Here is a 26,517-nt window from a genome sequence, read left to right on the forward strand (position 1 = left end):
TGGAGTAGGACATTTCTTACAGTGGGGACCCAACTGCATTAATGGATCTTCCCCGAGCAAGGACAAAGGGTTGTGCTCTTGGCTTCAACTTTGGGAAAAAAATAGGGTTGATTAGAGATCAATAATGTGGTTGGCTAAGCAATACCATTTGAGTAACAGAGAAGAAGCCCTCATCTTGTAGGTGTTAAATAGCATTCCTAAAAGCTGGACAACAAACGGCGTTCCTTCTTTGATGTGGAGGCTACCAAAAATCTTAGCAAAGGTAGTGTATAGGAAATTGATGGAGAGTAGGACCATGTTTGGACACCTAAATGCTAAAATAAAAATGAGGAGGTTGCCGAAACGGTGGTCACATATGTTGAAAGATAGGTTGAAAGATATATGGAAAGGTTGCAGGATGAGAAAGGCCTTTTTTATGTTTTGTAAGGTCTTAAAAATGTGGCTTCCTCTCAAATGTAGAGTTTCCGGGCGGAAGAATATAAATCTATGTTGCCCTCTGTGTGGCCTAGCTTTTTAGGGTTTATCCCATCTCTTCTGTTCTTGTGTGATTGCCCAGAGGGTTTGGTATAGAGTTTGTGGCTCTATCATAGGTGGGATTAAGCTCTATCATAGTTGTGGGATTGATGGGCAGATCAATATCTGTCAAAAGCGGAGGCTAAGCGGAGGCTTGGGGATACAAGAAACCTTACGTAAACTTTATCTCCATGCTGGCCATATGTACGTCTAGTGGTATTAGGTGGTATCTAGTCGGTTCAAAATAAAGTGGTATTTGATTTCACTTTAGGTCATGGGTTTAGAGGAAATGCAGTTCTAGGGGGGGGTTAAGACGATGCTATCATATTTTGGTAATAATGTTGGTGTATATGCTAAATTGGTTTGGGGATGGTTCATGGAACTTGGTCGAGTAGTAGTGTAGCTTGCTCCTATGCAACGTAGGTTGTGGAAAGTCTACCCTAAACTCCAAGCAAGGCTGTAATGTTTTTGATGTTTTAGTAATAAAGGATGGCATTTTTGCCCCAAAATAAAAACCCCACACCTAGTTTTATCATGGAGATATCTTTTGGGATTATCATGGAATAAAGTATTGCATTATAATTCAGCTTGTGTATCTCTGGATGAATCTCTTTCTCTCTTCATCTTAGGGGGCTTTCTCAACCCAAACAAGAGGCAAATGCAATTGTTATGCCATTCTTTTAATTTTGTTGCCTTGGAAAATCTTCATGTAAAGCAAGGCTCACCATCATGCTCCTTTCTTTTAATTTTGTTTCCTCCTAAAGTCTTCAGACGAAGCAAGCCTCACCATCATCATTAGTTCTTTAAAAATTTTTGCCTTGCTAAAATTGTCCCATGAAGGAGACTCACATTCTCATTGCATCTCTTTTCTCCCTATCTCGATCCCACTCACAATCCTATTGGCTCACTTTTCTTGCATATCGATTCCCACCCCCCTCACATAATTTGATCCCTATTGCCAACTTGTTGCACTTGGCATCCCTTCACACCCCACTCAGACAATCCTATTGCCCCACTTTTCCCCTTCAAGAACTACAAATCATGTGCTTTAAGAAAAGTCAATTCTTCATTCTTAGTTTAAATTAAATGCATGATCCTTGAATATCCTTTCTTCCAAGTGCATAGATTATAAGAATGGGTTTACTGCAGAGTTTTATTGGGTTTTTTGGGATCTTATTAAGTTAGATTATGTTGCAATGGTAAATGACTCCGGGTTGAAGGTGACTTTGTCCCAGGTTGTTAATGTCAAGCTGGCAAAGTTGTTCCCAAAGAAATGAAGTAGGATGAGGCCATCACTACCCATTGGCCCCAACCCTATTTGCCATCTGTAATGTTCCATTGAATGTGGCCATTTAAAAGGCTATGAAGGATGGAGTAGCTAGATGCTTGAGGTTGCCTTCTAGGACTCTTTAGTGGCCAATTTTTTGCTGATGGCATGATCTCTGTTTCAATGGAGGACCACGAGAGTCTAGCAAACATGTCTTTAGTGAGATGATGAACAGATTTTGTGAGGTAAACGGGTCAATCTGTAACTAGCCCAAGTCGTTTATCTTGACAATGAACATAGTTCCTAAGCTTGAATGGCTAAATGGTTTCCTAGGACCATGGGTTAACCGGGGAGTTATTATTAGGTATCTTGGAGCTCCATTGGAGGTGGGGGTTATCATCAGGTAGATATTCGAGTGGTTAAGGGATAAGATTACATTGAAATTAAGGTAGTGGTGTGGGGTTACCATGGGGTGGAGTGCTAGGATTCTTGTGTTGAAGCATGTTCTCTCTTTGCCCACTACTTACTTGGCATCCATCTAGAGGTTTAGAAAGTCACATTGGTTGGAAATAGAGAAGACTTTGAGGGCATTTGTTTGGTTGGAGGATGCTTGCAACATGAAATGGCACTATGTGCCTTGGGAAGCATTAAAATCTCCCAAGGCAGGGGGTGCTGGGAGTCCATAAAGCTGATAAGAAGAATGTTGCATTGCTATCTAAATGATTGCCAACAATATTGGAATGTGAGGCTCCTTGGATTAAATGTATTAAAGTGGTTTGTGGAGAAAAGAGTGGGCAGGAAGGTTGGTATGTGGGAAAACCTCACTCGGTATGAGAAGATATGTTCAAGGTTTCCTCTTAAGATTTGGGGGTCGAATTTGGTAGCAGTTTTACTTGATGCTTGGAAATTCTATGGTGGCTTATGGTTTTGGAAGGGGAGAACTAGCCTGTGTGGTGATGCTAGCCTCCATGAGGATTTATGGTGGAGTAGGACAGTTTCTTACAATGGAGACCCAATTGCAGAATGGCTCTTCCCCGAGCAAGGACAAAGGGTGGTGCTCTTAGCTTCAACTTTGGGACGAACATACAGCTGATTAGAGATTAATAATATGGTTGGCTGAGCAATACAATCTAATAATAGAAAATAAGCCCGCATCTTGTAGGTAGTAAATAGCATTCCTGAAAGCTGGACAACAAACGGTGTTCCTTCTTTGATGTGGAGAATCAACCAATGGAATGTAGAGGGTCGCGCTACAGAAAATCTCAGCAAAAGTAGGGTATAGGAAAGTGATGGAGAGTAGGACCATGTTTGGAAATCTCAATGCTAAATTAAAAAAGAGAAGGTTGCCGAAATGGTGTTCAGATAGGCTAAAAGAAATTTGAAAAGGTTGCAGGGTGAGAAAGGCCATTTTTATGTTGTGCAAGGTAGTACACATGTGGCTTCCTCTTAAGTGTAGAGTTGTCGGGTGAAAGAATATAAATCTATGCTGCTCTATGTGTGGCTTGGCTTTTTACGATTTATCCCATCTCTTCAGGTCTTGTGTGATTGCCCAGAGGGTTTGGTATAGAGTTTTTGGCTCTATCAGAGGTGGGATTAAGCTCTATCACAATTGTGGGATCAATGGGCGGATTCAACATGTGTTCAAAGCGGATGCTGGTTCTCATTGGGGATCTTACGTGGACTTTATCTGCATGCTGGCCATATGTACAGCTAGCAATATTACTTAGCATATGGTCGGTTCAAATAAAGTGGTATTTGGTTTCGGTTTAGGTCTTAGGTTCATAGAAAATGCAATTCTAGGGGGGGTTAAGATGATGCTATCATATTTTGGTAATAATGTTCGTGTATATGCTGAATTGGTTTGGGGGTGGTTCATGGAGTTGGGTGGAGTAGTAGTGTAGCTTGCTCCTATGCAACGTAGGTCGTGGGCAGTCTACCCATAACTTCAGCCAAGGCTGTAATGTTTTTGATGTTATAATAACAAAGGCCGGCATTTTTGGCACCAAAATAAAAAACCCACACCTACTTTTATCATGGACATTGCTTTTGGGATTATCATGGGATAACGTATTGCATTATAATTCAGCTTGTGTATCTCTATATGAATGTCTCTTTCTCTCTTAGACTTTAGGGGGCTTTCTTCCAAGTGCACAGATTATAAGAATGCTTCCATCTCTAATTGAAAACCGATACAATCTCACCTCGAGGTACACTCAGGAGTTGGATTGCAAAGAAAATAAGGACCATCGACCCAACCAATACTTTTTTCATAGAACAAGAAGTTCCCTCCTTTCCACCGACGACTTTCTTACCAGAGAGTCGATTTGCTCATGGGTGTCTTCCTATCACTATTGGTGAGAATGAATTCCCTCTTGATTTCAAGCCACGCTTATATTTGCACCAGGAGGCTTGTCTTGAACAATTTGCTAGCCTTGTTAACATCAGTGTCAACTAATGTTGCACCCCTAAAAAATGCCAAAATATTGATAAAGGATCCGTTTGTTCGAAATCCAATTTGTGCTTTTATGGCCTCAAAGGCACGGCAAAGTGATCTCCAAAGGTCACTTCATTTGGCATGGCAAGGCTCAAGGTTATAGATTGTGGCCATAGAGAATAATTATGCGAGCTAGGAGCCATACCTAGTTTAATTGGGGAGGTGTTTTTGAGCAGGAGAAGTTGTGCCTACGAGGTGCCTGAGCTTATAACTACTCTGCTAACCTACAAGGTTGCTAGCTTGTAAGCTACTTATCAAGAATATCGACAACCCTCATTCTTACCTCCTTATTTCCGTTATTGCAAAAAGTCCTTATCAAGAATATCAACAACCCTCATTCTTACCTCCTTATTTCCGTTATTGCAAAAAGTCCACTTTACTTGTTGGGAGATAAGGTAACGAGTTGTTGGTGAGCACCTCCCGGAGAAGATCTAGACAAGTACAAGGTGCCTATAGGATAGGTTTCACCCTTGCCAAATTCGATTGGTAGCCTCTCCACGTCGGGAATTTGTCCTTGAACCTTTCTAAAAGCCACGCCCATTAACACGTCAAATAATGTAGGGACACCTAGTAATTTCAAGACTTTGCACTTTGGTAGTTTTAACCATCCCTTAGTTGCCTGAAGAGAAGAGGTTGTGATCATCTGCCAGTAGTGTGCAATGATTCTATTTTTGAGTGATTAGGCTAAGTTCCATGCTTCCAAATTAAGTATTAAATGTATTAGGCTTCAATTTCTAAAGGATACGAAAAGCGATGGAGAGGGATGCATGCAACAGATGGTGGACACGTGGCATAATTACCCCATAAGCAGCACTGCAAAAGGGGGTGAGGGGAGGGCTCTCTTAGCGGAGCCTGCGAGCGCCTGCTCTTCATACCTTTCTCGGCCTTTTGGCTAAGATCAAGTGTAGTATCTGTTCTTATCAGTTTAATATCTGATACGTGACCCATCGGGTCACATGATATTAACCTAATTTCTTTCAGGGGGCAGCCCCATCCGGCAGCTTGCTGCCCGGGACTGCGAGCGTCGCCTCTGTCTTGCACTACCTCAGAGGCCTGGCGCACCCCTTCTCCCTCGGGAGACCCCAATCCAAATCCTAACAAGGAAGGACGCACACGACCGAGGACGCGGACGCTTCCAATCAGGCCTGCACTCTCCCCTTTGCGCAGAGCCAAATGTACATAGTCCTTTGTGTTAGTGAAGTCAGATGTCGTCCCCAGAGCAATTCGTTGGTCGTTCCAGAGAAGCTGCAGATTGGAGATGTGGGCTATGCTGATAGGAAAGTGGCCGGAGGTTGAACGTCCACAGATTGGGTGAGTGTAGATGGCTGGTTGTGTTGAGAAGAAAGGCGCTTGTGGCGGATTGCCGTACCTACTGTTGCTGTCTCACGGGTTGCTCCATTAGTAGGAAGGAAGTTGGCAATTTCCAATTCTTGACAAGAATCACTTTACGATTCAGAACGTGAGAAGAGAGTACAGATCGCCAACCGACTCCAATGCAGCAACGGTCTTTCATGCCAATCGAGAAAGCAACACTAGACTATCTGCGTATGGCTTGAATCATCGAGGTCAACCATCACTAGACTATCTGCGTATGGCCTGGGAAGGGTGATGCATGATGGAACTCAGGCACACATATATGATGAGGATGCGGAGGGGGTGATGGGAGTGAATGAATTGCACATGGTCAACTGATGGTGTTGCCAGGGGGCAAAGGTGCAATTCTTACCCGACCATGTATTTAAATGCAAAGCAATTTATTTGCCCTGGACACGGGTCTTAATGATACGTGACCGAATAGGAACTTACAGACAATTCGTGACCGAATAGGAACTTACAGACAATTCTCTATGGACTTAAATGCGATGACTCTCAGATGTCCCTCACAAAGGCAAAAAGGGGATTGGTGTTGCAAGGCATCAACAACACACCGATTTGGTTAACTGTGTCAAGATACGTGGCTATAAAAGTCAAGAAGCAGAGTCAGAGATGGGCACAACCCATCTAGCTGAGGATGTTGATATGCATCTGGTATTTTCAGAGTATGCGGGTAATTCTGCTGAGATGCCCTGCAATGAGACCTTTGATCACATGGGACTGAGGATTGTTGATGGGCATGTATGATCCTCCGAATATGTCTTGGTCCTATACTATGGTCCTTTGGAACCTGAACCCTCATGATGACAGTGTTGTCTACTTGATTTGACGATCTTCAAATGGTGACAATTTCTTTTAGAACAATTAAATCTAACAGCCTCTAGCAGCAAAAAGGGTCACTCCGTATGCTGGGGAAAAATCGCAGATGAACCTTGTAGTTGACATCAAGGAAGAGACAAACCCTTGCAGTTGACATCATCTAAAAGTCTTTTTCAGCATGGAGGTGTTCTCTTTATGGTTTTCCATTTTGCAGGTGTCAAAAATCTCATGCACAGTGTGGACATGTAGGCTTCATGGTTCTAGTGACATGTCCATTTAATTCTCTTTCTCCACAAGATTCAAGTCTGGCATCCGTTTGGTTTGTTTTCTTCGTGTGTCACAGGTATATATTGCAAGGAGATTGCTGGTGGATGCCAACCTTTAAGTGGCTGCACAGTAAGCCAGCATTCTTATTCATGTAATACATTGTGTATCACTGAGTGAAAGAGTGATGTGAATATAGCTTATCAAGCTGAACAGTTCTATGTACATGGTACAAGGAATTCGCCAAAGGGTTGGGATATATTTAGGTTCTGTTGTGAGAAGCCATGGGCTGATTGAACATGGAAGTTTGCCATGAGTATAGGATATGGGTTAGTGAAGGCTATAATTGGGAGACATAAAAGGCACGAAGCCCTTAGCTATCTATAGGCATCATGTTAAGTTTGTTCTGGTTTCCCGAGAAAAGGAATGTCATTAATGCAGACATCCTAGCGCTACGGAGACACCTAGGTAAAAGTGCAACTCCCCTAGAAAGGGTACAGAGACAAGATGAGAGGAGGTTTCCCACGGTTGGCCGCTCTATCAGGTGATCTTCTACAACTGGCTGAGTAAAGAGCCACTCAGGTGACCTATAATACCATACAATACCTCTCTGTGCCCGATATCTGATTATGAACTTTCCCATGCCCACGTGACTCAAACTGAGGTATAGGATGTCCATCATGACTCAAGCACACAGAGGGGGTGATGGAGTCTGGAGTGAATGAATTGCATGATCAGGTGATGATGTTGTGACTGTGCAAAGGTCTAACTCTCACCCAACCATCTATTCATCCCGGACATGATTACCAAAAAGAGAGCTTACAGAGAATCTTCTATGGACTTTAATGCCATAAAGGCAAGAAGGAAGGCATCAAGAGCACATAGACGGGTCCTTTGGAACCTCAACCCTCGTGATGCTTCTCGAACATCTTGGTGAAGCATAAACAGGTTGAGAATAAAACACAGCAACGATGACGATGCTATCTGCTTGATTTGTAAATCTTCAGATGGTGACAATTTCTTTTAGAAGAAGAAAATTAACTGTCACTAGCAGCGAATTGGGTAGCTCCACAAAACTCCACTGGGAAAAATTGACAGATGAGAAAGAACAGAACAAAGACAAACATCAAGAGAGAGAAAAATGTGGTTAACCTTCCAATTGACATCAAGGAAGAGTCTTTTTCGTCATGAAGAAGGTGTTCCCTTCCATGTTCTCCCATTTTGCATAGTGTCCACTCGTACGCTTCATGGTTCCATTTAATTATTTCCTCTACAAGGATTCCATTCTGGCATCCATGTGACCTTAGTTTCTTGCATATCACAGGTAAAGGATTTCATTAATGTATATATTGGAAGGAGATGAATGGTCAATGCCAACCTTTACGTGGTTGCACATTTTGTCAAAGTGCAGCAGATTATACGAACTGAGATAGGGAGCAAATCTGTGAATGGAGCGAGACAGCAAACTGCGACTAGAGAGAGAATAGACTGCACGAGTATACAGGAAAAACTCTACATGCAGGTGAGAAAAATAGATCACAAACCAGAGCAGGAACTGCACCTGGAACACCACACATACGGGCTGGAAACTGCGCCTATTTGCAGACTGTAAACCAAGGTAGAACTGACCTCAGAGAGCTCACGGGTAGGCTGTGAAGTGCACCTCCACAACGTACAAGGCCAGGCAAAATAGCCCTAGGGATATATAGGGCCAGGGAGGCTGCTGATTTGGACGACCCAATTGACCTGGTCTGGTCTGTTAACCCAACCTTGGTTAGGTTGACCCGACCCTGGCCAGACCAGCCCCAACCAGGCGTCCTTGAACCAGCAGCAACTAGGACTAAAACCAGGCCCAGAACCAGCCTCAACTGGGCCTGGTAACTGAGCGACCTGGCTAAACCCCCTTTTAATGTACAGAAATACACTAAGAAAGGATGAAAGTGCTACACCTCTCCAAGGGCGGTTACACCCACATAGAATCCCTCTCTCTCTAACTGACAGCCAGGAGATCAGTAAGTCTAACACCACCTTCTCAGCTCCTGAATGTCGAGCCATACCCAAGGAGCTGTTTTAGCCACACCATCTCCTCCGAAGCTCTACCAGCAGTTCTCAGTGTCGGATGCACCTCCTCACCAAGTAGCTGTTGTAGCCACACCATCTCCTCCGCGACTCTGCTGGTTTCGAGCATTTGTTGATGACGAGGCTGGTTGCTTCTTGCCACTCCACGAGACCGCTCTTGGAATAGGGTTCTTTAGGCATATTATGTAACATGCTTTTATTGGCTAACGGAAATGCTAGACTAGCTCACAATAAGCTCTAAAGTCCATTTTAGTTCTTATTTTGTGCAGTTTCCATGCATAATATTTTTTTCTATGGAGTAGTGAAACAAGTTAAAGGCAAATCAATGCACAACTTTAAAATCGCCAGACCTCATTGAATTACAAACTAAAGTGTCTTGTTTCCAGGTAGAAAGGAGTGAAGGAGCATTGAGCCTCTTCTTTTCTGTAAATTTATTGTACTTTTTGCATCTATCAAGACAAAGAGGCATTACAACCCTAATATGTGAGGGAGAATTACAAATTTAAGATGATAACTAAGGAAAGAGGACAGAAGGATGCATGGAGCTTGGATATAGGTTGAAATCAATAAAGGAGAGAAATGTAAAGAATGAGAAAGGAAAACCTGGAATAACAAGTGATTTGAGCTTAAAGGCGTTGCAAGGGGGACGTGGGAATAGTGCGGGGTGATTGAAATGCGCGAGGGAAGAAGATGGAGAGGCGATTTGAGCTTATGTTGCAAGGTGCGGAAGATGGAGGAGAGGCGATTTGAGCTTATGTTGCAAGGTGCTGCAAGGGGCCGGAACTCGCATTTCCTAGCGAGCAAAGATGGACTGAACATGGAGGGAAACTCAGAGAGATCTATTTAGACTCAAAGTTTTGAACCAAAAGGCTCAACCAGAAGGAAAACATGAGGTTCTAGTTTAGGGATGGTTTGCATACGTCCTTTGAGGAGAACTCGGGAATCTTGTGTGGAGGGTAGAGTAGCATCTTGGCTCATAATGGTCTTCTCATTCACGAAGTGAGGGATATTGTCTCTTGTTGCTTTCTGTTAGCCAGGCTAATCTATCGTACCATAACAAGGATCTTGAACAAGCACTACTAGATCCTCTGTGCTAAAGGACAGCTCCATAAACAGTGGGAATTGTTTGCAGTAGTGGCAGGTACCATCCCTCCTCATTTACTAGCTGAGGACCCACGGGAATTGCACCATGCATAGCCAGGCAAAAGAACTAGGGTAGGTGCAGTTCCTAGGGCTCTAGGAGTCGTGATTTTCTGTTTAAACTCCATTTGAGACTTTTTGCAGACCAGTTTGAGTTACTAATTGGAAGCAGACTACTACCACATGGAACCAAGGAAATGTGATGATCTTTGACAGTTCTCCAGAGCAATTGGAAGCAAGGAAGGGCGCAGAAACTGGTGCTGAAGTCAATTTCTTCCATGATCAGCAGGAGACGGTAGAAGCCACATGATTAGTTGACAACTAGGTGACATGTTCAATCTTGCATCTTTGATAAACCAGATGATGTTATTTCTCATGCAGCAGTGGGTAATAGATTAACCAAACACTCCATGGGCATCCCTCAGGTTCTCTCAGGAATAAAGGACTTGCTGAGACTTATCAGCCAAAATAGAGCAGCAAGCACAGAACCCAGATTGGCACCACGCACATGGCTTGATTGAGCATAGTAGGCAGCCCAAGTTGATGGGATTTTTACGACTAGAAGCCAAAAAACCAGCCCCCTTTCCACTGTGGCAAGAAAGCAAAGCCCCATCTGCAGCAAGAGTTAGAACAGGATGGGGCTTCCAACTTTGAATCGAAATCCAACGCTGGAGCTGAAAAATTAGAGTAAAAGTAAGACAGAGCAATTATGGACAGCAAGAGAAGATAACAATCTATGGTAGAGATATGCTAAGAAAGGTCCGTCAGATGGCTCTATGTCTGCTGATAAACTGTCCCATACCGATGAGAGTCAAGCTACGACAGGATGTCCATGATGTGGGGAAATTCAGAAGCCAAAGAGGCTTCTCCCTTCTATTTTAACTTTTCGTGCAGGAGGGGTGATCCATGATGGAACTCAGGCACACAAGGATGCGAAGGTAGCGAATGAATTGCACATGATCAAGTGATGATATTGCCAGGAGGAAAAGGTCTAAATATCACCCAACCATTTATTTTCCTGGACATGGGTCTGATCGATTGTGATCGATGAAACTTACAGACAAATTTCTATGGACTTTTTCCATGACTCTAGATGTCCCTCATAAAGGCAAAAAGGGGATTGGTGTTGCAAGGCATCAAGAACACACAGATTTGGTTAAGAAGCAGAGCCATAGATGGCCATGACCCCATCTAGTTGAGGATGTTTATATGCATCTGGTATTTTCACAGTATGCGGATAATTCTGCTGGATACTTCAACCTATGAGAGGTAAGCAATGATGATAATTCTACTGAGATGCCTCTGCAATGAGAGATCTTGATCGTTGATGGGCCTGTACGATCCTTCAAATATGTCTTGGTCCTATGCTCTGAACCATGGTCCTTTTGAAACCTCAACCCTAATGAGGACAATGTTGTCTTGTGAATCTTCAAATGGTGACAATTTCTTTTAGGAGAATTGAATCAATGGCCCCAAATTGGGTCACTCTAAAACTGTGCTGTGAAAAAATGGCAGATGAGAAAGAGCTGCATCGTTAAGCTTGTGGTTGACGTCAAGGAAGAGACAAACTTCAACCTTGCAGTTGACATCAAGGACAAGTGATTTTCCACATGAAGGTGTTCTCTTTCACGTTTTTCCATTTTGTAGGTGTCAGTGGTAGGTGCAAAATCTCATGCACGTGTCCACATGTAGTTTTCATGTTCTAGTGCTATCTCCTTTTAATTTCTTTCTCTACAAGGTTACAGTGTGGCATCCATGTGAGTTAGTTTCCTTGCATGTCACAGGTAGGCACATAAAGATTAATTCTTCAAGGCACAGAAGGAGATTGATGGTGAATGCCAACCTTTTAAGTGGCTACACATTTGTCATTTGTAAGCCAGCATTATTATTCATGTAATACATTGTGTGTGACTGAGTGAAAGAGTGATGTGAAATAGCTTATCAAGCTGAACACTTCTAACTTACATGGTACGGGAAATTCATTAAAGGATCGGGACACATTGAGGTTCTATTGTGAGAAGCCATGGGATGATTGAACATGAGAATTTTGGCATGAGTATAGTATATGGGGTAATGATGGGAGACGTAAAGGGCGTGAAGAACTTCGCAATCTATATGTCTGCAGCTCTTCAGCCTCCATGGATTCTCTGGATGGTGGCCCAGATATGCTGCTCTGCTGCTCCAATCTGCTGCCCGAGTGGATGAGTTACGAGCCCTCAAAGGGCTCCTTTTATAGGCCCCAAAGGCCTCGATATTGAGCGACCCAGTAGGGTCCTTATTGGCCGACCAGCAGCCTCTTCCCCACCGACAAAAGTACCAATTCCATGGGGCGGGTAGCCCTGATCTGTAAACTCATTCCTGCCTCTGTGTGGCCCTGTTCCAGGCCGATTTTCTGGCCTAGACCCTGCTGCAATCTGCCGAGAATTATTTTGGACCTGTCCAGGCTCTGGATACCCTGTCAGGGCTGTATGTACCATGCTTTAGGCCTTCCGAACTGAGCCGTACTACTGTCTGCAGCACCCCGTACCCTGGCACAGTGATCCGTACATCTCCTGCAGGCTCCTTTGCACAGCTCTGCCCCAGCCAGATGCTGCCAGCCATGTGTGCTGTTCCGTACATGTGGGAGCTCCATCATGTATTCCCTTGGGTGTGCCCATGTGGCAGCCCTGTCTTCATGTTTTTTACTCGAGTTTGCCACCCACAGGGCACTGCCATGTGAAAGCCCTAACCCTAAGTCTACCTCCCCCACACTCTCCTCATATGGGGGCTTACAGATGGAGAGGTGACTTTTCCAACACCCCCTCTCACCAACACATCTTTGCCTGATCTCAACTCATCGATGAACATGCTCTAGTTTTGGTGTCAATGTCGATTCTTGGCTTTTATGGTGGGTCGTGCTCCACTAGGTTCGGTCCTGTGCAAGCAAACCATCCTGGTACACACAGCCATCCAAGGTAGCACCGGATGGCACTACCACCAGCAGTCACGTTGCCTTCAAACTCGAGCAATCTCGATGCCACCATCCTCCAACTGTCCCCCTCATAATGAGTGATCAGTCAGTCTGGAGTCTTCAAAGCACCATGCTCTCAACCCCCGGGCTCCCACTGAGCTCTCAAGCAAGTACGCTTATGGCTTTCATGATCACCTTCCACCAATCTAGGGATATTTCTTCGTCATTCTTCCACCTTCTACTTGCTCTATCCCAAAGGTCTTGCCATCAAGTCTTGGCTACAAAAAGTTCCTGTTTTGCTTAAAAAGCCTTTTCATAGAAAGGATGGTTTGAGGAGTTCCCAGGCCTTCCACATCCCCTTCCACAGTTCTGATCCTTTGGCAACAAAAGGCTTCTGCCCTCAGAAAGGTTTTTCCGATGCTTGCACCTAATAGGTTTAAAATTTTCGACATTTTTTCTGACCAGGAAAGCCCAATCAGTATTCAGCGCCTGAAAGGCCTTGAGGATCCACTGTGCCATGAACCTCGCTGAAGATTTCTCAACATTCACTATGCCCAGCCCTCCCTTTTCTTTCAGCATCATGCAATACCTCTTGTGAACCCAAGTCCCCTCCCCACAGGAAGGTTCTAAAAAGCGTATTAACCTGAGACAAGGCTTTCTGCAAAGGAAACCAGCATGAAATGAAGTAAATGACTGATTGGACTTATTCTAGTCTTACAAAGGTATATAAATGACTGATTGATAAATATAATGATTTAGTACAAACTTTCTTCTGGCCAGGGTGGGTTGGAGACCTTGCCATCTTGCAATCTTCTCTTTGACTTTCTGGATGACCCATTCCCACCTACTCTTATTTGAACATTTGAAACCCATTGGTATCCGAACTGAATGCCTAAAATATTTCTGTTGTCAACCTCCCTTTGAATTAGCCATCCGAGTACATCAGCCGCTATAGCAAAAAGCAGGGGGGAAAAGGGACATCCTTGTCTAATGGACCTTTTTAAATGGAAAGTGTCTAATGCTTTTTAATTGACTTTCACTAAGGCATTGAAAAAGCTCCTAAAAATAGGTCTGAGTCCCATATCTTGGAGAGCGTGAAGGTTAAATCCCCATTCCATTATATCATAGGCTTTGTCAAAGTCAACTTTCATGAGGCAGATGTCTTGCTCATGCTCTTCAGCATACTCCAGTCCTTTCCATAGTGTGAGGATTTCTTCCTTGGATGAATCCTTTTTTCTCTTCTCTGATCCAAACTTGCATTTTCCCTTTTAGCCTGAGTGCCAGAACCTTGGTGAAGATTTTGTAGCAAGTCCTAAGCATTTTAAGTGGCCTCCAATTCTTGAGTTCTTCCATTGGGCCTCCTTTTAGAATTAGCTTGATCATCCCTGTGTTGATTCTAGAATCTAGATAACCTTTCACTAGCAAGAGAAAAGGACTTAAGGTCTCCCATAAGCCTTGGAAGAATTCGATTGGAAGGACGTCTTCTCCACGCGTCTTTCCCTTAGCCATTTGATTCACAACTACTTTCAATTCTGTAGCTGTGATCTATCTTTCTTCTATAGGAAGCATCCAATCTGGCTACCACCCCCTCGATTAGGCATTAACTACAATGCTCCACAGCTGCTTGCCGATTGAAAATGTGGCACCATTGCTTGGAGGATCAGATCCTTGTCGACTAGCGTATGTCCATCTATATTGAGTTCTTCGATGTTTTACTGGGCATGCTTCTTTCTGAGCATCCTAAACATTCCCTCGTTTTCCCTATCCCCTTTTCCCGCCCATCACTCCTGAAGCTTCTCTTCTAAGACTTTCCCATGCCCACGTGACTCAAGCTGAGGTATAGGATGTCCATCATGACTCAAGCACACAGAGGGGGTGATGGACTCTGGAGTGAATGAATTGCATGATCAGGTGATGATGTTGCGACTGTGCAAAGGTCTAACTCTCACCCATCCATTTATTCATCCCGGACATGATTACCAAAAAGAGAGCTTACAGAGAATCTTCTATGGACTTTAATGCCATAAAGGCAAGAAGGATTGATGTTGCAAGGCATCAAGAGCACATAGACGGGTCCTTTGGAACCTCAACCCTCGTGGGGCTTCTCAAGCATCTTGGTGAAGCATAAACAGGTTGAGAAGAAAACACAGCAACGATGACGATGTTATCTGCTTGATTTGTAAATCTTCAGATGGTGACAATTTCTTTTAGAAGAAGAAAATTAACTGTCACTAGCAGCAAATTGGGTAGCTCCACAAAACTCCACTGGGAAAAATTGACAGATGAGAAAGAACAGAACAAAGACAAACATCAAGAGAGAGAAAAATGTGGTTAACCTTCCAATTGACATCAAGGAAGAGTCTTTTTCATCATGAAGGTGTTCCCTTCCATGTTCTTCCATTTTGCATAGTGTCCACTCGTACGCTTCATGGTTCCATTTAATTATTTCCTCTACAAGGATTCCAGTCTGGCATCCATGTGACCTTAGTTTCTTGCATATCACAGGTAAAGGATTTCATTAATGTATATATTGGAAGGAGATGAATGGTCAATGCCAACCTTTACGTGGTTGCACATTTTGTCAAAGTGCAGCAGATTATACGAACTGAGATAGAGAGCAAATCTGTGAATGGAGCGAGACAGCAAACTGCGACTAGAGAGAGAATAGACTGCACGAGTATACAGGAAAAACTCTACATGCAGGTGAGAAAAAAAGATCACAAACCAGAGCAGGAACTGCACCTGGAACACCACACATACAGGCTGGAAACTGTGCCTATTTGCAGACTGTAAACCAAGGTAGAACTGACCTCAGAGAGCTCACGGGTAGGCTGTAAAGTGCACCTCCACAACGTACAAGGCCAGGCAAAATAGCCATAGGGATATATAGGGCCAGGGAGGCTGCTGATTTGGACGACCCAATTGACCTGGTCTGGTCTGTTAACCCAACCTTGGTTAGGTTGACCCGACCCTGGCCAGACCAGCCCCAACCAGGCGTCCTTGAACCAGCAGCAACTAGGACTCAAACCAGGCCCAAAACCAGCCTCAACTGGGCCTGGTAACTGAGCGACCTGGCTAAACCCCCTTTAAACGTACAGAAATACGCTGAGAAAGGATGAAAGTGCTACACCTCTCTGAGGGTGGTCACGCCCACATCGAATCCCTCTCTCTAACTGACACCCAGGAGATCAGTAAGTCTAACACCACCTTCTCAGCTCCTGAATGTCGAGCCATACCCAAGGAGCTGTTTTAGCCACACCATCTCCTCCGAAGCTCTACCAGCAGTTCTCAGCATCGGATGCACCTCCTCACCAAGTAGCTGTTGTAGCCACACCATCTCCTCCGCGACTCTGCTGGTTCTGAGCATTTGTTGATGACAAGGCTGGTTGCTTTTTGCCACTCCACGAGACCGCTCTTGGAATAGGGTTCTTTAGCCCTATTATGTAACATGCTTTTATTGGCTAACAGAAATGCTAGACTAGCTCACAATAAAATCTAAAGTCCATTTTAGTTCTAATTTTGTGCAGTTTCCATGCATAATACCTTTTTCTATGGAGTAGTGAAACAAGTTAAAGGCAAATCAATGCACAACTTTAAAATCGCCAGACCTCATTGAATTACAAACTGAAGTGTCTTGTTTCCAGGTAGAAAGGAGTGAAGGAGCATTGGGCCTCTTCCTTTCTGTAAATTTATTGTACTTTTTGCATCCATCAAGACAAAGAGGCATTACAACCCTAATATGTGAGGGAGAATTACAAATTTAAGATGATAACTAAGGAAAGAGGACAGAAGGATGCATGGAGCTTGGATACAGGTTGAGATCAATAAAGGAGAGAAATGTAAAGAATGAGAAAGGAAAACCTGGAATAACAAGTGATTTGAGCTTAAAGGGGTTGCAAGGGGGACGTAGGAATAGTGCGGGGTGATTGCACGAGGGAAGATGATGGAGAGGCGATTTGAGCTTATGTGTCAAGGTGCGGAAGATGAAGGAGAGGCGATTTGAGCTTATGTTGCAAGGTGCTGCAAGGATGGAAACATGTGAACATGGAGGGAAACTCAGAGAGATCTATTTAGATTCAAAGGTTTGAACCAAAAGGCTCAACCAGAAGGAAAACTTGAGGTTCTAGTTTGGGGATGGTTTGCATACGTCCTTTGAGGAGAACTCGGGAATCCTGTGTGGAGGGTAGAGTAGCATCTTGGCTCATAATGGTCTTCTCATTCACGAAGTGAGGGATATTGTCTCTTGTTGCTTTCTGTTAGCCAGGCTAATCTATCGTGCCATAACAAGGATCTTGAACAAGCACTACTAGATCCTCTGTGCTAAAGGACAGCTCCATAAACAGTGGGAATTGTTTGCAGTAGTGGCAGGTACCATCCCTCCTCATTTACTAGCTGAGGACCCATGGGAATGCCACCATGCATAACCAGGCAAAAGAACTAGGGTAGGTGCAGTTCCTAGGGCTCTAGGAGTCGTGATTTTCTGTTTAAACTCCATTTGAGACTTTTTGCAGACCAGTTTGAGTTACTAATTGGAAGCAGACTACTACCACATGGAACCAAGGAAATGTGATGATCTTTGACAGTTCTCCAGAGCAATTGGAAGCAAGGAAGGGCGCAGAAACTGGTGCTGAAGTCAATTTCTTCCATGATCAGCAGGAGACTGTAGAAGCCACATGATTAGTTGACAACTAGGTGACATGTTCAATCTTGTATCTTTGATAAACTAGATGATGTTATTTCTCATGCAGCAGTGGGTAATAGAACACTCCATGGGCATCCCTCAGGTCCTCTCAGGAATTAAGGACTTGGTGAGATTTATCAGCCAAAATAGAGCAGCAAGCACAGAACCCAGATTGGCACCATGCACATGGTTTGATTGAGCATAGTAGGCAGCCCAAGTTGATGGGATTTTTACGACTAGAAGCCAAAACCAGCCCCCTTTCCACTGTGGCAAGAAAGCAATGCCCCATCTGCAGCAAGAGTTAGAACAGGATGGGGCTTCCAACTTTGAATCGAAATCCAACGCTGGAGCTGAAAAATTAGAGTAAAAGTCAGACATAGCAATTATGGACAGCAAGAGAAGATAACAATCTATGGTACAGATGTGCTAAGAAATGTCCATCAGATGGCTCTATGTCTGCTGATAAACTGTCCCATACCCATGAGAGTCAAGCTGAGACAGGATGTCCATGATGTGGGGAAATTCAGAAGCCAAAGAGGCTCCTCCCTTCTATTTTAACTTTTCGTGCAGGAAGGGTGATCCATGATGGAACTCAGGCACACAAGGATGCGGAGGTAGCGAATGAATTGCACATGATCAAGTGATGATATTGCCAGGAGGAAAAGGTCTAAATATCACCCAACCATTTATTTACAAAGCAAATTATTTCCCTGGACATGGGTCTGATCGATTGTGATCGATGAAACTTATAGACAAATTTCTATGGACTTTTTCCACGACTCTAGATGTCCCTCATAAAGGCAAAAAGGGGATTGGTGTTGCAAGGCATCAAGAACACACAGATTTGGTTAAGTAAGAAGCAGAGCCATAGATGGCCATGACCCCATCTAGTTGAGGATGTTGATATGCATTTCGTATTTTCACAGTATGCGGATAATTCTGCTGGATACTTCGACCTATGAGAGGTAAGCAATGATGATAATTCTACTGAGATGCCTCTGCAATGAGAGATCTGATCGTTGATGGGCCTGTACGATCCTCCGAATATGTCTTGGTCCTATGCTCTGAACCATGGTCCTTTTGAAACCTCAACCCTAATGAGGACAATGTTGTCTTGTGAATCTTCAAATGGTGACAATTTCTTTTAGGAGAATTGAATCAATGGCCCCCAATTGGGTCACTCTAAAACTGTGCTGCGAAAAAATGGCAGATGAGAAAGAGCTGCATGGTTAAGCTTGTGGTTGACGTCAAGGAAGAGACAAACTTCAACCTTGCAGTTGACATCAAGGACAAGTGATTTTCAACATGAAGGTGTTCTCTTTCTCGTTTTTCCATTTTGTAGGTGCTAGTGGTAGGTGCAAAATCTCATGCACGTGTCCACATGTAGTTTTCATGTTCTAGTGATATCTCCTTTTAATTTCTCTCTCCACAAGGTTACAGTGTGGCATCCATGTGAGTTAGTTTCCTTGCATGTCACAGGTAGGCACAGAAAGATTAATTCTTCAAGGCACAGAAGGAGATTGATGGTGAATGCCAACCTTTTAAGTGGCTACACATTTGTCATTTGTAAGCCAGCATTCTTATTCATGTAATACATTGTGTGTGACTGAGTGAAAGAGTGATGTGAAATAGCTTATCAAGCTGAACAGTTCTAATTTACATGGTACGAGCAATTCATTAAAGGGTTGGGACACATTCAGGTTCTATTGTGAGAAGCCATGGGATGATTGAACATGAGAGTTTTGGCATGAGTATAGTATATGGGGTAGTGAGGGCGCGAAGAACTTAGCGATCTATATGTCTGCAGCTCTTCAGCCTCCATGGATTCCCTGGATGGTGGCCCAGATATGCTGCTCTGCTGCTCCAGTCTGCTGCCTGAGTGGATGAGTTACGAGCCCTCAAAGGGCTCCTTTTATAGGACCCAAAGGCCGCGATATTGAGCGACCCAGTAGGGTCCTTATTGGCCAACCAGCAGCCTCTTCCCCACTGACAAAAGTACAAATTCCATGGGGCGGGTAGCCCTGATCTTTAAACTAACCTGGTGGGGGCACACCTTTGAGGCAGTTCAGGTCCTGCCTGTCCTTATGGCAGTCAGCCAGTGGACCAGGCATTCTTGCCTCTTTGCGGCCCTGTTCCAGCCCGATTTTCTGGCCTAGACCCTGCTGCAATCTGTCGAGAATCATTTTGGACCTGTCCAGGCTCTGGATACCCTGTCAGGGCTGTATATACCATGCTTTAGGCCTTCCGTACTGAGCCGTACTACTGTCTGCAGCACCCCGTACCCTGGCACAGTGATCCGTACATCTCCTGCAGGCTCCTTTGCACAGTTCTGCCCCAGCCAGATGCTGCCAGCCATGTGTGCTGTTCCGTACACGTGGGAGCTCCATCATGTATTCCCTTCGGTGTGCCCATGTGGCAGCCCTGTCTTCATGTTTTTTCCTCTGAGTTTGCCACCCACAGGGCACTGCCATGCGGCAGCCCTAACCCTAAGTCCACCTCCCCCACACTCTCCTCATATGGGGGCTTACAGATGGAGAGGTGACTTTTTCAACACCCCCTCTCACCGACACATCTCTGCCTGATCTCAACTCGTCGATGAACATGCTCTAGTTTTGGTGTCAATGTAGATTCTTGGCTTTTCTGGTGGGTCGTGCTCCACTAGGTTCGGTCCTGCGCAAGCAAACCATCCTGGTACACACAGCCATCCAAGGTAGCACCAGATGGCACTACCACCAGCAGTCACATTGCCTTCAAACTCGAGCAATCTCGATGCCACCATCTTCCAACTGTCCCCCTCATAATGAGTGATTAGTCAGTCTGGAGTCTTCAAAGCACCATGCTCTCAAGGTGTATTTCACCCCCGGGCTCCCACTGAGCTCTCAAGCAAGTACTCTTACGGCTTTCATGATCACCTTCCACCAATCCAAGGATATTTCTTCGTCACTCTTGCACCTTCTACTTGCTCTATCCCAAAGGTCTTGCCATCAAGTCTTGGCTACAAAAAGTTCCTGTTTTGCTTAAAAAGCCTTTTTATAGAAAGGATGGTTTGAGGAGTTCCCAGGCCTTCCACATCCCCTTCCACAGTTCTGATCCTTTGGCAACAAAAGGCTTCTGCCCTCAGGAAGGTTTTTCCGATGCTTGCACATAATAGGTTTAAATTTTTCGACATTTTTTCTGACCAAGAAAGCCCAATCAGTATTCAGCACCTGAAAAGATCCACTGTGCCATGAACCTCGCTGAAGATTTCTCAACATTCACTATGCCCAGCCCTCCCTTTTCTTTCGGCATCGTGCAATACCTCCTGTGAACGTTAGTCATTTTCCTTTGACCCAAGTCCCCCTCCCCATAGGAAGGTTCTAAAAAGCGTATTAACCTGAGACAAGGCTTTCTGCAAAGGAAACCAGCATGAAATGAAGTAAATTACTGATGGATAAATATAATGATTTAGTACAAACTTTCTTCTGGCCAGGGTGGGTTGGAGACCTTGCCATCTTGCAATCTTCTCTTTGACTTTCTGGATGACCCATTCCCACCTACTCTTATTTGAACATTTGAAACCCATTGGTATCCGAACTGAATGCCTAAAATATTTCTGTTGTCAACCTCCCTTTGAATTAGCCATCCGAGTACATCAGCCGCTATAGCAGGAAGCAGGGGGGAAAAGGGACATCCTTGTCTAATGGACCTTTTTAAATGGAAAGTGTCTAATGCTTTTTAATTGACTTTCACTTTAGCTTTAGTCCCCCGTAGTAAGGCGTTGAAAAAGCTCCTTAAAATAGGTCTGAGTCCCATATCTTGGAGAGCGTGAAGGATAAATCCCCATTCCATTATATCATAGGCTTTGTCAAAGTCAACTTTCATGAAGCAGATGTCTTTCCCATGCTCTTCAGCATACTCCAGTCCTTTCCATAGTGTGAGGATTTCTTCCTTGGATGAATCCTTTTTTCTCTTCTCTGATCCAAACTTGCATTTTCCCTTTTAGCCGGAGTGCCAGAACCTTGGTGAAGATTTTGTAGCAAGTGCTAAGCATTGTAAGTGGCCTCCAATTCTTGAGTTCTTCCATCGGGCCTCCTTTTAGAATTAGCTTGATCATCCCTGTGTTGATTCTAGAATCTAGATAACCTTTCACTAGCAAGAGAAAAGGACTTAAGGTCTCCCATAAGCCTTGGAAGAATTCGATTGGAAGGATGTCTTCTCCACGCGTCTTTCCCTTAGCCATTTGATTCACAACTACTTTCAATTCTGTAGCTGTGATCTATCTTTCTAGATAGGAGGCGTCCAATCTGGCTACTACCCCCTCGATCGGGCATTACCTACAATGCTCCACAGCTGCTTGCATGTTGAAAATGTTGCACCACTGCTTGGAGGATCAGATCCTTGTCGACAAGCGTATGTCCATCTATGTTTAATTCTTCGATGTTTTATTGGGCATGCTTCTTCCTGAGCATCCTAAACATTCCCTCGTTTACCCTATCCCCTTTTCCCGCCCATCACTCCTATAGCTTCTCTTCTAAGACTTTCCTTTATCTCCTTGAGAATGCTGTGCCCCTGTTCGGTAGTGGCTGATTCTTTTGCTTTCTCTACCTCCTGTTTCTCTCGCCTTCACTTTTTCTCTCTGTTGCTCTGACCCATTTGTAAAAATGTTCGTCGTTCCCTCAAAAGCCGCCCGCCAGATCTGACAAATTTTATCTTTTACATAGGGCAGCTGAAAGAAGTGAAGATGCAAGACATGGAATGGAAAGGAAAGTAGAAAAGCAAGACTAGGCAAAAATAATGAAAATGAAAGAATGCTAGAAAGAAATGTACAACCAAGCAAAGTACTTACATGATCAAGAAAGGCTTAAGGCTTGATGATTTGACATGAGAAAGTACAATGCCTTTATAGGATTGGCACACACACGCTAAGTGTCAAATGTATATGGGATAAGTCCCATAGTGACACATGGCACTCTAGGATATAAAGTAGTATAGTACTACGCTAGAACTCAATAGAAACACACTAAAAGTCACTCAAATTGACTCCGTTTCCTAACACCCCCCAATGGAGGAAAGGTGAGGGACTACTGGAATGGAACCAAGAACAGAACATGACAATGACGGTCATCAAAACTGTGCATGCCGGTCTAGAACTAGACATGGCTCCCACACAATCTCAGAGGCAAGTGAGCATGGCTCAGAGGCTAGTGAGCATAACATAGAAATCTCATCTAGCATGGCTTAGAGGCTCATCATGCATGGATGCATGATCAACTCAGAGGTCAATGCACCAACAAATAGACCTATCAAAGCCAAAAACACATGGCTCCCACCGTACTTTTGGGAAACACCCCCAGGGCAGAGTACCCAAATATATCATGCTTAGAAAGCAAAATCATGATCTCCATCATCTTCTAGATGTTGGAGACAGACAGTAAGAGCATGATCTTGTGTCGGATGGTCATCTTCGTTTGCATCATCACTAGTGAAGGTCGGGGAACTCGACCCAAATGGGAGCTTTGGAAGGAGGCAGCATGTTGGGAGTAAAGGAGGGATCCCACATCTGTACCGATAGGGGTTGGCTTCTAATGATCACATTCCATTTTGAACTACAGAGCTTGCCATCTCTCGCTTTTCAAAAAGGAAAACTATGAATCCATTTCTCAGGAAGCGTATGTTGGTTACTACTAGCCCCTTACGCGACCAAGCAGCATTGAGCACCCACCCCTGTCAGGAAGCTGCGGGTGGTCTTGGCCCATGAATATATCCCACCACAGTGTATGAGCCTAGCTACTTAGTTGTTTCGTTCCAAAGACGAGTGTGGACATTTAAGCAAGGAAGCTTACCTAACAGGCTCTCTCCATCTGGTTGATCACTTCCATGAGTTCCTTGATATTGTCGTTCCTCTCCATCCATTTTGCAGTCTCCTTGGAAGATCTTTCTTCCTTTGTTCGTGAGGGCTTCCCACAACGTATGTTTTGGTATTGGGGAGGCTTTAAAGAAGCTTCTATTGCCACTTTGAATTGCTCCACTATAAGAAGGCTTGCTTTGTAGCTCGCGCAGGGCTCCCACGCCCTTAGTGTCGTTCATTGCCGTTTGCACTGTTCCATTTCTCTTTCGAACGTCTTTGTCGTTACTCTGAGCTTGTGGTCAATGTTGTGTAGGTCTTTTCCTTCGAGGTGCGGAGTGAACCTATGGAAAGATACGAACTGTCCTGGGTGGTCTTGTTCATCATCCACAAAAGTCATTTCTGCGTCGTTTCTGCCAATAGCAGTCTCTTGCATGGTTGGCATCGTTGAAGCTGGTGCAATATTATCTTCCATGAATGACACATCCATCATATCATTGTTTAGATCTGGTGGAGAGAGATTTGGTGGCAGTGGCGGTGGCAGCAGCCCTAGCTTAGCCATCGCTCGAGGAGGACATCCCTCAGGTTCCCTCCAAAGCCGTCCATTTTGGACTTTGCAAGATATGAGGCTATAAAAGTCAAGAAGCAGAGTCAAAGATGGTGGGCACAACCCATCTAGCTGAGGATGTTGATATGCATCTGGTACAGGCACAGGCATGCTCACCACCCAACCGTGATGCTCACGAGTCTAGGACCCGTCGAATCCAAGCATCCCCGAGCCACAGGCTGGCACGAACATCTACATCCAACCAGTTTATTTTCACCAACATGGTAGCCAATATGTTGCCCATGTGTGGTAGCCCTAACCATAAGTCTACCTCCCCCATGCTCTCCTCACATGGGGGCTTACAGATAGGGAGGTGACTTTTCCAACAACAAGGTCTTGCCAGATCGAAGTGAGGGTCTTTAGAAAGGAATTACTCTGCTGATCAATGGCCTATTTCCATTTGGCTGTCCATATATACCACACAATGATGCTGGCAGTGTGAACTCCCATCTGTTGCAGCGACCAGGAGTCCACTCTGTCATCATATTGTTGGGTTTTTGCATAGGTGTCAAGATGTTGTATTTGCCATCAGCCTTATCAATCAGCCTTATCAATGGATGGCTACAATGCAATCCACACAAAACACAAAGGTGCCACCTATTTTAAATCTGTTGTCCTGTGAGGCCTATAGGCATGCTTCCGTGAAAAGCCACAAGGTGGTCCTCTGTCCCTGTCACCTAGGCAATTGCACCCCAGGTCACCACCATCTCTCGTTGGGCAGCAACAAAGACCTGTCTCACAAACCTCCTCTGCATGTGGGCAATCCGAGATACAGTGTCTCTATGACTCCTCTTCGAAGCTACATCTCGATCAACCACCTGGTTGCATCCATATGCCAACCATATGGCCATTCAATTATTTTACTTTAATACTCCAATATAATTCAGCTAACATATTTCAACATTTTTTTACTTTAATACCCCAACATAATTCAGCTGTCTACAATCTACATTAGTGTCTCTTATACTTGCATGATTTACTAGAAGTCTATGTTTAGTCACCATTGATCAATTCTCTCAATGCAAAAGTAATGACTATAGGCCCACATACCACCATAGACATCTATCTACAGTAATGCAAAGATGTAATCATATTCTTGTAAGATGAAATGTAAATGAAAATATGCATAAAGGAACAATCTGTCTTACAATCACATTTGAATGATATCCCTTGCTTGTCATGAGTCACATGAGATCCATTAGAATACACCTTCCTTATAGTATGATTGCACTAGTCTAGAGGACAGTTTTTGGCAAGTATCTAGAACTCAAGAGGGTTGCTTGCTACCCCTTTTTCTTTGTTTAATCCTCCTCTCTTACCCCCTATTTCTTCTCATTTTCATAGATCTCTAGACACTTTTGCATGTTCTTTGAATTAATAGCAAAATTTGCTCTCGGGTTTCATCAGATAAATTTACCTCCTCTCCTTTGCCTTGCAACACTTCTCTTGATATCTTTTTCTCATCGTTACCACCATTCCATATTGTTGGAAAATTTTTATCTACATCTATCAAACATTCAATAATGCAAAATAGAAAGCCATCCTTGCACCATAAACCCTCCTAAGCACGATTTTTGATGAACAAGCACTTGTATTAGTCTCATCATTCATATGTCTCCATAATGTTTCCCCTTTGCTATTGAACATATATGTATGGTATTTGAAAGATGTGAAGGCTTTAAAGCTCTCTATGAAACCAAGCTATTGAAGATATATATATATTTTTCATGCCTCTAAGTTCTTTATTTGCATTCTCTTCTCTATGGTTCTCAAATGCAACCTTCTTACTACTCAATTCTACTCTAGAGCATTTTTGCATGTGTCATCTTATTCCAAAGTGTCTAAAAAAGCATGGAACTTAGTAGACTTGTATTCACGTCCATTATCACAATAGAGAAGCTTGATGAATTTGCCAATGTATTTTTCCTTAAGTGCTTTGAGAAATGAGAACTTTGACAAGCTGGATTTGCTCCAAAGAATTTTTCTAATTTTTTTGACTTGCATAATGTGCATACTATCTTGGTTGATTGGCTTGATTTTGATATTGATGTTGATTTTAATGTGCATACTATCTATAATGATTTTGATTTTAACGTAGATACGGTCGATGTTGATTGCATTTGGTTTTGCTCTACAGTACTAACCACAAGCTATATCTCTTTGTTTCTTTCTACATTTTGTTTCCTAATGGCCTAAGATTCTAGACTAATGACAATTTCTTGTCTTTCTAAAAGTATTATTCTAGAGTTTCCTGTGCCTCAAGGGTTCCATGGCCACTCTATGATAATGATGACCTAATGAAGATTTTGAAGATTGATAATTATTGAAATGCTTTCTATAGCTTCCTTTAGATAGGTTATTAAATCTACCCGAATTTCCTCCCTTTCCTCTAAGAAATCCTCTTCTTTTGAAGAATACTTCATCATGAATTTAAGTATCTATGCTTGCACATCTTCTTAAGTGTTCTTGCATAAGCATGCGATTTACACTAGTCTTTCAATCTTT

At 43.7% G+C, this 26,517-nt stretch overlaps 1 non-coding gene across 1 annotated transcript; it reads left to right on the top strand.

Moving 5' to 3' along the window:
• Positions 1-5,145: 5,145 nt before the first annotated feature.
• LOC147901875 (U2 spliceosomal RNA) lies at positions 5,146-5,341 on the top strand. Its single transcript, XR_015541099.1, has one exon. It is a non-coding gene; the product is annotated as a U2 spliceosomal RNA (small nuclear RNA).
• Positions 5,342-26,517: the final 21,176 nt, after the last annotated feature.

This window comes from Dipteris shenzhenensis, chromosome 5 (genome assembly GCF_047967505.1).
Source record: "Dipteris shenzhenensis isolate YYH24624 ecotype China chromosome 5, Dip_SZ_1.0, whole genome shotgun sequence".
In the NCBI taxonomy this organism is placed as follows: Eukaryota; Viridiplantae; Streptophyta; class Polypodiopsida; order Gleicheniales; family Dipteridaceae; genus Dipteris; species Dipteris shenzhenensis.